Below are 10,848 nucleotides of genomic sequence, written 5' to 3' on the forward strand. Positions count from 1 at the left end.
AGTGGTCCTTTGGGACTCTATTCTATCCATGTTAATATTTAAATTTTTTCAAAAATATTTTTATTCAGAGAAAATCTTTTTAATGCTTCGATGAACCAATAAGTACCCAACTCAAAAAACAATGCAAATTGAACACAATTACACCCATGTGCATGTACATAAAGAAAAGGTAAATCAACGGACCGAAGAAAAATAAAAAAATAATAAAAACGAATAGTAGAACTCAGTGTAACAAAACTATAGCTCTCAACCTTCAAGACCATTAACTAATACACGTTCATTTGTTCGTAATTCCTCCTCTCTGGCCATTAGATTCATTAGTCAAGTTCGTCATAGCTATATAAAAGTCCTTATTAGAATGGCAGATCAGCCTGTACCTTGGTAATTCAAAAAGGGCTGCCATTTCTTATAAAAATCCTCTATTTTATGGTGCAACATACCTTTAAAAACGTCTAAAGGGCTATGCTCCATGACGAGGTTATGACGAGGTTATGACAAACCAATAGACCCAGGGGGTTTTCAGGCACCGAATGCAACAGAACTTTTTTTTCTGAACTCAGAGAGTGAGGGTATTAAAGTATTTTTTTCTTATGCACATCTGAGTAAGGTAGACTGGGCAGGCCCAGGAAAAGGGAAACCTGATCCATCTCGAATTCGGTCCTCAAGATCCTCTCCATCCCAGCGAACACACCGCTCCTATAGCGCCGGTGGAAGGTCAACAAGCAATGAGTAAGAGTGTCAATAGTCAATTTGTTTTTAAGACATACTCCATCTTGAATTTTGCGAGCGTGTCTGGGGCCACATAGACTCTATGAAGAATCTTCAACTGCATGGCAAGAGTCTTCTTGCAGATTGAAATCCTTCTTGCATTTACACAAATATCCTCCCCTATGTCCAAAGAGATCTGAATCCCATACTCTCTTTGCAGACCTCAGAAAGTCACAATGTCTCGTCTGAGAGGCCACTCTCCAACAAATGATAAAGGGTACTGACAGAGAGTGTGTTCTTAGCAATAAGCACCCTCTTCTCTGTATCGGATCTGTACTGGTCTGTTAAAAGCGTGGTTCTTTTCTGAATAACATCTCTGATCTGATAAAAAGAAAACAGAAGAGATCTCTACTCGGTAGTCTATAGTTATGACTTATTTGATCAAAGGACATCCTTGTTTCTCCCTCACATAAACTATCAAAGCAAGATACACGCACGAGTTGTCCATAGTTTAAGCATGGAATCCAGTATTCCCCGTCGGATACATGGTACACCACGCTTTGGGGTAAGAAATGAGGTTTGGCTATGTTGCCTTCGATCGGACACATTGCCCCCCCTACTTTAAAGTTGTCGATATTTATTGGGAAATGGTAATACTTCCTAACTGTCCTCATTTTGTCTATGAATAGCAGACTAATAAGGGAGCACTTTGCCTGAGAAGCTTCAATATCGAACCATATTGACACCGAGGCCTCACTAACATCGGGTAAAGAAGAGCTTAATTGATAGCTTTTAACATCCTGGAGATCTACTCCCCACAAACTGTGGGGTTGTTCTAATTTGGTTAACTTGATAAGGGGTCGCTTATGGTGACAAATCAGAGCTACATCATCCATTTAATCTCCTAAATGTCTGTCTGGGAAACATCAAAGAAAGCATTCACACGGGGTATAGCAAATAAGGAAGGGAATTCATGTTAATAAGAGCTATCTGACCCAGCCAGAATATTGGAAGTATTCAAAGATCTTGTTTAATTTTGTCAAACAAATGGACAAATTACACATTAAATATAAGTCCAAAGATAGGATTAATGAATATACCTAAATAGGGAACATCCCCATTAGCCCCGGACCATTGAAAAGGAAATCAGGATTCTCCCACGGCATCAGGTGTTTCCCTGAGTTTGCCCAGAGGCATGGCCTCTGACTTCGTAAAATCAATATTATAGCCGGAAAAGGCACCAAACGAACTGATGCATTGCATGAGGTGAGGTACCAAAACTGTGGGATTTAACAAAAAGTTAAGACCATCATCTGCAGACAGTGTAATTTTACGTGACTTCTATCCCACTTCTGTGGCAGATATGTTTGGGTCCCTGCAGATGGCCTTCACCAGTGGCTCCATCACCATCGTAAACAACACTGGTGTAAACAACCTTGTCGACTGCCTCTAGAAATATTAATTTTACAGGATCGCACACAGAGGGTCATTTTCAAGGACCCTTAGCCACTTGATAAAAACTTTGCCGAGACCAAATCTCTGCATCTATAGAGATCATTAATACCTGCATAATTTGCTGTTGACACGCTTGGATCATATTGAGGAATCTCCTAACATTGTTGGAATACCTGCAGCCTTTTATAAGCCGCTATGGTATACTTTGACAATGGAAGGATAAATAGTTTCCATCCTCAATGTAAGGGACTCAGACAGAATTTTGAAATCAACATTTAGATGTGAGATGGGCCGATAGGAAGCACAATCTTTCGGTGTCTTCCTTTTCTTCAGAATAAGAGAGATATGAGCCTCTCTTAAGGATAGTGGGACGCAGTCGTGACTGTGAGAGTGACGAACATAGTAAACATCAGATCTGACAACAGGTTTATAAATTCCTCATAAAGCTCACGTGGACATCCGTCAGGACCGGGTGCCTTTCCGCCTGGAAGCTGCTTTACACCCTCCAGCACCGACAATGGTGAATGAAGGCAAGACGCTTATTTGGGGGTTACCCCTGGAAGGTCCAAGTTCTTGAAGAAAGATTCCATCTAAATCTATCTATCCCCATAATGCTTAGTCTGATATAATTCGGAGTAAAATCTCGGAAATGCTGCTTTAATCTTTATGGGATCACAGGAAAGGGTCCCAGTACCTTCCCTAGTTGAGGTAATGGCTTTGGGGTTCTCTTTTTCATCGGAAGATAGGCTAACGACTTGCCCGGTTTATCACGATGCTCAAACAGCCTTTGCTTTGCAAAAGTAAGTTCCTCCTTGACTGTCTGTGTGAGCGTGGAATTCACTGCAGACCGAAGCGTTGTGATCCTCTGCAGCCGAGCCACCGAGGGTCTATCAAAGTATGCCCTCTCGGCTGCCTTCAACCGTGCCTGGCCAAGTGTTCCTGCTCCAGCTTCTGCCGCACCCTAAGGAATAATTATTCCTTTGGCATAAGCCTTCGCAATTTTCCATAGAATGGATAGGTTACTGGTTGAATCTAAATTAATGGCTAAGAAAGATCTGAATTCATTACAGAAATACTCAATGTACTTGCTATCCTTAAGAATAAAGGGATTCGCCAGTGTCTCGAACCTGCTATATTGCCCTTAATCTTAACCAATAAATATACTGCTGCATGGTCACAAATGGTAATATTCCCAATTGTACAGAACACCACTGATTCGAAGACTGCTGCAAGGTGTGGAAGAGATCAACTCTAGTGTGGCATTTCTGCGGGTTAAAGAAGAAAGTAAAATCCCTATTTATGAGGTGGATCTGCCTCCAAACATCCACCAGCCCCAGTTCCACACAAAAATCCACTAATTGCTTAGATTGGAAAGATGGTACTGGGAGCCTTTGGGCATGCTGTCCGCCGTGGGTGCAAAATACAATTGAAATCTCCTCCTATGATAATGTTCTACGAAGAAAGATTGCTTAATTTGGAAAATGCATCTGTCAGGAATTTATAGCAGTGAGTCAGGGAGCAATAAACATTCAAACTACTGCTTTCTTCCCCATTTTTTTTGAGGGTTATGATCCTCCAGTGGGTGTCTAATACAATCTACTAATTTAAATGAAAGATTTTTCCTCACCAGTATGGCTTCTCTCCTATTCCTAGTGTTAAAAGACGAGAAATAAACCCGATCAAATCCACCTTGCTGTAATGTCAAATGTTCCTTGTTATCAAAGTGCGTCTCTGCAATACGACAATATCCACCCTCTCCTTTTTCTTAACTGGCGAATGGCTCCCCTTAATGTTCCAGATACACCATTTAAGCACGACATTAGCCATTACACACTGAAACAATATTTGAACTCCAGAGAGGAGGAACTCGAATTACAAATTACTGAGCACCAATGAAAAAAGAATCATAGAGCTTAAGAAAACATACAAACTAATGCTACTACAACTAACAAGCTCTCAAAACGTTCCAAAACTAAATACATTCTAAAACAAAAAAAATACAAAGTGCCAGTGGCACTCAGGAGGGGCATTTACCCCCCGCCCACTGGGGGCATTTGCATGTCACAAATCTCTATCTTCTGCCCCATTATCAATACTGCATCCAGGGCAATTAATCACAAACATCGGGACTGAACTGCCCTTAGGTAGGTATTCAGTCATCACGATCACCTTCATAACTCTCTCCAGCTTGAGCCGAACCCGACACACAAACTAATCAAGAGAAAAATGAGTAGTATTACTAATGAAGAAGTTAAAAGTGTGTACTCTACCCACCCCCGACTATAATTTAACACTGCTTAATACCAGAAACGGTCAACAAACTTTCTTTTTAAAAAGGGAAACAAGGTTATCGCTTTCCATTAATGCATCCAGCCTACTTTAAAGTGCCCACAAAGTTTTCGCATCCTCTGGAGAGTTGGTGGATCTATTGAAAGATCCACTAGAGCATACGGAGCACCGCTGAGTTAATTAAGGAATACTGAATCTCAAGTTCCCTTAATCTTCTCTTGATATCATCAAAAGATTTTCTTTTCTGAATCACTGCCGCTGAAAAGACCTGAAAGAACATAATCCTGGAGCCCTCTTCGGGTCTCTTCCCTGTGTTCTGGAAGCTTCCCTAAATCTTTGTTTGTCCCTGCAACAATGTAATAGCACAAGGACAGGGTGAGGGCGTTGGTTGGAGTATAACCCGATGAACTGTCTCACTCTTCACCCGTCCCTCTTCAGCTTCGAAGTGAAGGAATCTCTGCAGCCAGTTCTCTCAAATAAAAACTCACTGACTGATCACCTTATGTCCGGTCCAGCAGACGGATGATATGAACACTCTTCATCCTGCCCCTGCTCTCGAGGTCGTCACCTTGTTTAGTTAAGGTACGGACCGATTTTTCAAGGGTGAGGATCCGCTCCTTACAGGAATCGATCACAGTCTCTGCCCCTACAGTTTGGCGCTCGACCTCATCTGTTCTGTTTCCAAGGCTTTCAAGTGGCTGTTCATGTTTTTGTAGCACTGCTGAGAGTGGTTCTATCTTCCTGCTGATTGTTTCTTCAATCATGGTTTCAATCATTTCCCGTAACTTGGTGAACTCGGTGACCAAGTCCTAGTGAGTAACTCGGTCCATTGAATGAGCAGAGAGTGTTACAGGTGCGGCCACAGACATGCTGAAAGCTTCTGACGGGTGCGCTGCGTGTTGGGACTTACTCGATCCTTTCCAATGTTTTGTCATTTCCACTTGACAAAATGGCATTAGTGAGGATTCTGTAGCTCTTTTAGTGTTCAATTGTAAGTAAATGACTGTGGTGGGGTGGGGTAGAGCATTATTGTGATACAGAGATCAGCAAAGCTGACCTTTCAGATCGCTGCCATCTTGTTTCCCCTATAAAACTTTATCGATGTTATCATTTCGTTTAATTCCTAGATATTCTGGAGCCGTGTCATTCAGTACCACTGTCTACATTTTCCCCAACACTGCACATTGCTGCACACTCCTCGATAATCCTTGACTCATCTGTGATTCGTGAACCTTGCCTCAAAAATATTCAATATCTCTGCCTCGAATGGTCTGCAGGGAAGAGTGTTCCAAAGACTCACTACACCCTGAATAAACAAAAATAAACAGCCTAATCGGTAATTTACCATTGCCAATCAAACTAAGCTGCACATCTTTGAACTGTGGGAGGAAACTAGAAAACTGGGAAGAAACACACACAGACACGGGAAGAATGTTCAAACTCCACATAGAGTGTGGGACGAAGTTGGAATTGAGCTTAGCTCTTTGCTGATATGAGGCAGCAGTGCTTACCACAAATCTAACATGCTGCTCCATTAGCCCTATCAGTTACGTGCGGCTGACGAAAGAAATCTGCCTGACTTGTTCCTGTCACTGAACCTGACCCCGTCTGAGACCTTTATCATCGGTCATATCACCGACCCGGTTACATTTAAAACTTGTTGTGAGCAGTGGAGGAGTGGGACTAGAAAATGAAACAGTGACACCCTCCAACCTCAGTCAGAACCGGAGTGAGGAAAAATTCACAAAGTCGGATTTCACTCAAGTGAAATTCCCTTCCCCAGAAGTTTGAGAAAGCTGAATCTTTATATTATATCGAGGCTGGCTTCGTCTGATTTTCCATGTGCAGGTGAATCAGGGATAATGGTGCAAGGAGAGAAAAGTGCAGCTGGGACCACAATGAGATGAGCCATGACCTTATTTACTGGTGGGATAGTGTCAAAGGGCCGTTTAGCCCACTCGCATCCCTCAGCCCTATGTTCTGCTGTTCCAATCAGCCCTTCAGACCTGCTACAAACAGGGAGATTGAAGCCACGCCGATGGTTAGGTGTAGTTTCGGAAATGCATTTGTAAATTCCAGGCTTCCCCATTCTGTAACTTCTGCTCTGGAATTGCTTTGAATGCAGATCTCATATCCCATTCAGGATTAACTCAGGCAAATTTTCTCCTCTCCTGAATGCAATATTGTACAACACGACTTCCAGGAAAATAACCAATTACTTTCCAAAAGCATGACATAAAAAACTAAGAATTAGGAACATGAGACGGCTATTTGGCCCCTCAAGACTGAATTCTCATTCAATAAGAACATGGCTGATCTATTTCCGGGCTCAACTCCACTTTCCTACCCAATTCCTTGTATCCCTCCACAACTCCCTGGGTTAGGGAATTCCAGACATTCACTACCTTCTGAGAGAGTTCATCATTTTTCACCTCAGATTGAAATCGATGTCCCTTATTCAGTATCTACCACCTCGAGTTCGAGACTCAGGGGAAACACCTTCTCAGCATCTACCTTGTCAAGCCCCCTCTGTATCTTGTACATTTCAGTAATATCACTCTCATTCATTTCAACCACAATGAATAATCTCCTCACCATTTTAAATGTATTCAATAATTCAACCCTTCCATCTCAGGAAGCCGCCTCATGAGCCAAACTAGTTAATTGCTGCATCAGCATGCAGACGTTACATTTCATACTCAGGAACACTCCAATTTCTCCTGTTTTGGGATTCCTCTTCATTAAATAGCAGCCTGCATTTTGGTTCTCAAAGTCATCCACAAACTCCAATGTATATTGCACTCAGCTCCCGCTATCAGGCTATCAGTATAGATTCTACATAACTGATGCCATCGGCCTGATATTTGTGGTAATCCAGTAGATACATCTTTATCATAAAGATCCATTAATCCTGACTCTCCGATTTCTATGTGTTAAGCAACCATTATCCCATGCAAATATATTATTTATCATACTACAAGCCTCTGTCTTGTGTCAGAACATTTATTTTGTGATACCTTGTGAAAACTTTCTGGAAAGTCTCATGTTGACCAGTGCCCTTTATCAAATCTGCTTGTCACTTTCTCAGGGATTCCTGATGAAGTGCTCCTGCCCGAAACTTTGATTTTTTTCCTGCTCCTCGGATGCTGCCTGACATGCTGTTCTTTTAGAGCATGACTCTAATCTTGACATTCTCAGGGATCTCCAAAACAGAATTTGTATGATTTTACAGAGCAAAAATAGTATCCCCTTTACAAAACCATGCCAACTCTGCGTTAAGCTTTTCTAAGTGCCCTGCAATGCCTTCCTTAATAACAGGCTCTAGCAGATTCCCAGCAATAATGGTTAGGCTAAATTATTCCTGCGTTCTGTCTCATTCCTTTCTTGAAGACAGGCGCCACATTGGACGTTCTCCAGTTTCACTGGAACACTCCTGTAATCCAAAGAGTTATGGAATATTTCACACAATGCCGCTAGTCTCTCTGTGACCACTTCTTTTAAAATTAACTGTGAATTACTGCTGACCTGCCTCCCCTTATTCTCATCTGTTAGATAAATACCTTGTTCCTTTTGTTAGAGACAGTTCAATAACTTCCCTCCTGTTAACACTTTGTTTATACCATTGACATGCTTACACTACTTTCCTCATGAGGAGTGATTTAAAATACTAGTGTAAATTACCTGCCTGTTCCCTGTTGCCAGTTCTCCAGTCACACCCTCCTAATGGCCTCAATGTACTTTCCTCACTTCACTTCCCTCTCAGCTCACACACACATCTTCAAGCTTTTTTATGTTGACAGAAAAGCTCATGATGCTTGTTTTAATATTTCTTACCAATTTATTACATCATCTCTTTTCGTACATTTTCCTTAATTTCTACATCCATCGAGTCATATAGCGCTCAAACAGACCCTTTGGTCCAACTTGTCCATGCTGACCAGGTTTTCTAAATTATACTAATCCCAGCTGCTTGCACTTGGCCCAAATGCCTCTAAACTTTTCCCATTCATATGTTGGTCCAAATGTCTTTGAAATATTGTCGCTGTACTTGCATCTCCCACTGTTCCTATGGCAACTCATTCCATAATACATCACACTCTGTGTAAAAATCTTTGTCCCTTTGTCCCTTTTCAGTTTCCCCCCTTCCACCTTAATGCTATGCATCTGTGTTTGAACTCCCCGATCCTACAGAAAGAACCTTCGCTATTCACTCTATCCATGCCTCCCATGATATTATAAACTTCTAGAATGCCACCCTTCAAACTCGTACACTCCATCTGATACTAACTTCAAGATCAAATGTTTAACGATAAGCACTGCAAATCTGAAAGAATATTAAAAATGACAGGTGTACAAAACAGCCCAAACTTCATACTGTTAGTTTTGCTCTATGTTACAAAACTAAGGCAGCATGAAACTCATACTAGTGCCAATAAGAGGTCAAGCACGGGAATTCCATCGTGTGAAGGCAGTGATGATGTGTACTGTGAAAACGTATAGATCTAGATCTATATAATACCACATTGTCGACATTCTCTCTCCTGTTCTCCCTATGGCCTTGTGTGGTTGTGTCTTCTTTATCTTACACTCAACGGGAGTGAACCCCTTTCCCCCATTCACACCTTAATTTAAACCCATTTTGCATCATATTCTCGTTCACCACTGATAATAGCCCGATTATCTTTTGCCACGCCCTCCTTTCCAAATCACCCATCCCCCATCTCCGGCAAGGGATTAAGAAGCCAACCCTTTTCAGTTCAGAACAAGTCACATTGGACTTGTTACGCTAACTCTGTTTCTCTGTCTCTGCAGATGTTGCCAGATCTGCTGAGGTTCTTCAGAAACGAATAGGCACAGCACAAATTTTCAATGAAACAAATAACTATGGATACTGGAAATAAATACAAAATAAATACAAAAATTGCTGAAGAAACTGCGGGCTTTGTAGAGGTCCACTGGACTCGAAAGATTAACTCTACATTCTCTCCAGAAGATGCCGCCAGAGCTGATTTATTTCTTCAGGAATTTCTGTTTTTGAACAAGTTCCAATGACGTGTTTGAAAGCTGCTCAAACGCCCTGTCCAACACGGAGCGCCCTACACTGGGAACTGAAGTGCACACATTCATTCGCTCAGAAACTGCATAAGGCTGACATCACTGACACCACAGAGCCCTTAATCATGGTCAGGGAGAAAACCAGAAGGAAACACATTTAATTCAAACGCAAATGGCACGACAAGCAAGGAAAAGATTCAGATGAACATGTTAAAGGGTTTGAGTAATATAACAAATTGGAAGCATGGCACCAAGGAGAACCATCAGCAGAATGAGAATATGAAAATGGAAATATTACTGCATCATAAACCAGGTGCGGTCACTGAGTACACGGCTGATCGGTGACTGGGTCTCGATGTGAACTGGGGGACAGTCAGTAGAATTGAATTGCAGATATTGCAGCTCAAACTGGGCTTTCATGTGATGCTGTAGACAACAGTAGCAACAGAAGCAGGATTGTATTCAAACATAATCTGTATCATTTTCCCCAGGATATTCCATCAGTCTACCATTACCATTAAGCCGAGCGATGGTTCAGTGACGAGTGTGGGTGAACATGCCACGGTCAGAACCATGTGTACCTAAAGCTGATGACAAACCATCAAAGCTACGGTACTTGAGTGGTTTCATTCCAAAGAGCAGAACTAACATCTGATAGAGAGGACGAAATGATCCCAAGACCAACAGATCAGATTTAAGCTCTGCAGTGCTGCCACATCCAGACATAAATGTCGATGTACTATTAAAAAACTTACTGGAGGAGGGGACACCAGACATATCCCCATCCTAAATAATGGAACAGCCCTGCACATCAGTGAAAAAGACAAGGATGTAGTATCTGCACCATCCTCAGCCAGAGATGTTAAAAGGATGATCCACCTCATCCTCGCCATGATATCCACAGAATCACAGATGGCAGTGTTCACCCAATTCGATTCGCTGCATGTGACATGAAGAAACCGCTGAACACAGTAGATACGAAAAAGGCAATAGACCCTGACCCCATTCCTGCAATAGGACTGAAGACTTGTGCTGCACAACAGGGCCGTGTCCCTGGGGAAGCTGTTTCATTCCAGCTCCAACTCTGACAACTCCATGGCAATGTGGAAAATTATCGAGGAGAAAGTGAGGACTGCAGATGCTGGAGATCAGAGCTGAAAATGTGTTGTTGGAAAAGCGCAGCAGGTCAGGCAGCATCCAAGGAACAGGAGAAGGGTTCATGCCTGAAACGTCGATTCTCCTGCTCCTTGGATGCTGCCTGACTGCTGCGCTTTTCCAGCAACACATTTTCAGCAATGTGGAAAATTACTCAACTATGTCTGGTCCCCTAATAGGTGAATA

The sequence above is a fragment of the Chiloscyllium punctatum genome, chromosome 21, assembly GCF_047496795.1.
Source record: "Chiloscyllium punctatum isolate Juve2018m chromosome 21, sChiPun1.3, whole genome shotgun sequence".
NCBI classification, from domain to species: domain Eukaryota; kingdom Metazoa; phylum Chordata; class Chondrichthyes; order Orectolobiformes; family Hemiscylliidae; genus Chiloscyllium; species Chiloscyllium punctatum.